Source organism: Peromyscus eremicus, chromosome 20 (assembly GCF_949786415.1).
Source record: "Peromyscus eremicus chromosome 20, PerEre_H2_v1, whole genome shotgun sequence".
In the NCBI taxonomy this organism is placed as follows: Eukaryota; Metazoa; Chordata; class Mammalia; order Rodentia; family Cricetidae; genus Peromyscus; species Peromyscus eremicus.
Window position 1 is genome coordinate 24202749 of NC_081436.1, and position 3982 is coordinate 24206730.

The following is a 3982-nucleotide window of genomic DNA, read 5'->3' on the forward strand; positions in this document are numbered from 1 at the left end:
GGGGACCGCTCTGCTGGAGCGGGACCCAGCCCGGCGCCCAGCCCCGGGTGGGGAACCCTGAGCTCTTCCGATCTCTCTTGGGGGAAGGGGATTAGGTTAGAGGGCGGAGGCAGCATAATGGCTTCCTTGGGTCTGCAAAGAGGGACCTGAGGATAGGTAGGTAGGAGTGTGCCTGCCAGCCAACGATAAAGGTTTGGGGGCCAGAGGTGAGACATCCAACAGTCTCTCTGTACCGTGACACAAGAGGTGGCCGGCGTCTCAGCGCTTGTCTACCCTTCTGGTCCTATCTTGAGCCTCTTTCCTGTCCTCAGATGACAAGAGGGAGGTGTTTTTGAACAGCAGTTCTTTCTGCTCTAGTAATACCCAATTCCGTGGGTCCCTCTGTACTTAATACTCCAGGATGCTTTTGCGCATGTTGTTCCCGCAGCCTGGGATACCCTTCTCCACTTCCTTTAGCTGAGCAGCTCCTATCCATCAGCTCCCATTCATCCATCCAGACTCAGCTCAGGCCTGCATGAGATGCCCTTGTTAGGAGTTCCTGCAGCCAGGCTGAGCTGCTGGGCACCACCTGAGGACAGGCACTGGGAATGCGGCCCGTAAAAGTGATTGCGAAGCACAAAGCCTGGCGGCGGCGGCGGCGGCAGATCTCAGCTGTCTGGGTTTGCCGGTCACAGCGGCTGGAGGAGGCTCCTGACACCAGCCCAGACTCCCCACCAGCTGTTCATGTACCCAGCTCTGGGCGCAGAGCCTCTCCCTACCGCTACCGTGCAGGAAGACCCCCTTGCAGGTGGCGCAGGGTGTGTGTGTGTGTGTGTGTGTGTGTGTGTGTGTGTGTGTGTGTAGGAAGTGCAGCTTGAGCTGGGGCCAGGAAGGCCTTAGGAAGTTTCTTTGGGTAGCCACAGATCCCAGTATCCTCCCGGGCATAGGTTAAGGCAGAGAGAGACAGTCAAGTGCCCTGGTTGGAGGCAGGGAGAATTGGAGACTGTGAACTCGCTGTGTTACCTTGGGGCAAGCACTCATCTGTCCCGCCTGCAAAATGGGAACGCAGCAGCCCCGCCGCAGGGCTGGCCCGCGGTTGCGATCGAGACCCCAGGTCAGGGCACAGGATAGAAAGGGGTGCACCTGGGGGAAGAGGGTCGGGGATGGGGTTGTCCTCTAACGGGCGCTGCACCCGGGGCAACTTTGCCTCTAGCTGTTGAATGAACTGGCGGAGGCGGTGGTGGGGTGGACCGAGACACAGCCGGGTGCGAGGTGCCCGAGGCGGGGCGGGGCCGGGGGGCGCGCTCGGCGGGTGCCCGGGGCTCGGCGGTCCGCGGTGCCGCCGCCTCACAGGGCGCCACAGCTGCAGCAGGCTGGAGCCCAGCGCGGCCCCCGCCCCGTGGCGTGTGTCTGGGAGCGCGCTTGTGGCCGTGGAAGCAGCCGGCGGAGGGGCGGGAGGGTCTGCAGCGGAGAGGCCTGTGAAGGGAGCCGGAGGGCCGGACCGATCGACAGACACAGTGATCGCCAGCCCCTGAGGCACCCCGCCCGGCGCCCGGGCCCTCTGCGGGCAGCAGCCCTGCGCGGCGGGAGGCGGGGGTGGCAGTGTCTGCGCGCACACGCACGCTCACAGACACACACGCCCGGGCCACGCCACAGACACACGACACGCACAGACCCACGGCCGGCCGCTGCGCACACTCGCACCCGCGCTCACGCTCCCTCTCCGGCGCAGGCCCCGCAGCAGCCGCTGCCCGGAGGCGGTGGCATCCTGCTCGGATTCCAGCCGGGACTGGAGGTGAGTGAATTCCTCCGGATCCGAGAGCTGCCCGCGGCTGGCGGAGACCCCGGGAATCCGAGCTGAGCGGAGGGTGCCCTGGCCGCCAGCGGGGGTGGGGCTTGGAAAGGGACTCGGGAGGGGAGGATGAGCCAGGGAGAGCCACTCCGGGTTCCTCCTGATCTGGGAGTCCCCGTGAGACCCTCAGGGGACCACCCTGCGCGAGGTGGTGGGGGTGAGGCTGGGCGGAGGCGTGGTGGGAGGGCAGGGAGGACGAGCGTCGAGGTGAGCATTTTCGGGGCTGTGGTGCAGAAGCTTGGCGGAGGACGGTTTTGCTAGCCAGTGCCACATCGCACCTCTCTGGCCCCCATTTTGACAAACCAGAGGCTCCGACCCCCCCCCCCCTTTCACTGAGTCCTGGCGGGTCAAGGAATTCATCTTCTCACCGGTAAGGGGGAGGGGGTTTGACGGGGTGGCTAGGTGGCTGGCTCAAGGGGAGGGGACCGGGGTGCGGTTTGTCCCCCTTCTCCTCAGGGGCACTGTGAATTTAGTAGGTGGTCCAGAGTTAGGGTACGTGGGGACCCTTGCAGGGGGTTGGATTTTTTCCTCGGCAGGGCTGGTGTGGGACAAGCACGGAGGCATCAGCATAAACCGACATACTGCAGCTTTGACTGGGCCCCGCTACTGCCGGGCGGTGTGTGTGTGTTCGCGTGTGTTTGTGTGTGTGTGTGTATGTATGTTCAGACCGCAGCTGGCTAGGAGGGGCAGAGAGGGTGGGTGTGTTGGCTGGTGGGGTGGTATATGCACGTGGGAAGGGGTGTGTATTGATTCAGAATAGACCCCCGCTGACACACACACATACACACACACACACACACACACACACACACACACACACACACACACTGTGGCCCAGTAGGGCTTCCTCAGAACATTTGGAGGGGAGAGAGCTGGGATGTGTGTGTGTGTGTGTGTGTGTGTGTGTGTGTGTGTGTGTGTGTCTGTATGTCTCGGTGTGTGTGAATCTGCGCACTTGGGGAGACTGTGTGGAGGATGTAGGCTGCCAGGCCTCGGTGTGTCAGGCATGACCAAGGAGAATGAGCCAGGGACATTGCTCGGAATCTCAGTCAGCTTTGGAGGTACGTGGTACTTAAGGGCACTTCCCCAGGGCTCCGGACTCTTCCTGCCTTGCAGCGTCTGCAGAGGCACTGGTCCCTTGTTGAGAGATACAGGTGTTGGACTGGTGTGTGTGTGTGTGTGTGTGTGTGTGTGTGTGTGTGTGTGTGCTGGTGCATGTGTGTGCACGTGTGTGCTCTTGTGTCCGGCTGCGGATGTCACTGTCAGCAGGCCAGGCTGTGGGAGAAGCTGGGGGAAGGGGCAGCCGGCTGGCGGTACCTGGAAGAATGTGGTGGAGGCTGCCCCTCTGGCCAGTTGGCTTCAGTGACGGAGGAGGAGCATCTCAACACCAGGAGCTGCATCACGGGGGGCTGGGCGTGTTTGCCTGTGTCTGTGTGTGGTTGCTTGTCTCCCACGGTTTCTGTAGCCTGTGGACACCTGTGGGACATGTCATGTCTAGATCAACAGCAGGGCATGTGGGCTTGCACATGCCTGTGAACATTGTCTGGTATGTGGGTGAACGTACACTGGGTGAACACATACTGTCTCAGCTACCTATGGGCCCTCCTGCTGTACGTGGTGGACAGCGGGACCTCTGGGCCAACAGCCCTTGGGCAGGGAAAGAAGAGTAGGGAGATACTGGAGAGAGAGAAGTGTGTGTGTGTGTGATGTCAGTGAGAATCTTGGGCTGTGACATCAGCTTCAGGCTATTGGTGACGTCACTGGGACAGCAGTGTGAGGGCTACCCTCATGGGCCTGGGCATGTGATATCACTGTGCATGTGTGGGGCTGAGTGTGGTCCTGTCTCCTGGGAAAAGGGAGAAGAAAGGCAGGGGACGGAGCCTCAGGGCAAGCAGCCTCTCCCAAGGAGCGCCCCCCCCCCCCATTTCCTGGCAGTCCTTTTCTTAAGACTCTTGTTCCCCAGGAAGAACGCATCTCATCCTCCCCCACACGGGCACCTCCTAGCCTTGAGCCTCTCGGGTCCATGTCGGCCTTGTCCCAGCCGCTCACAAACCTTGGGCACCCATGTTTGTGAATGTTCATGTGGCTGCATGGGCATATGTTGAGGGAGCCTGGAGCCTTGGGTTCTGATCTCAATTTGCCAGTTTTTGA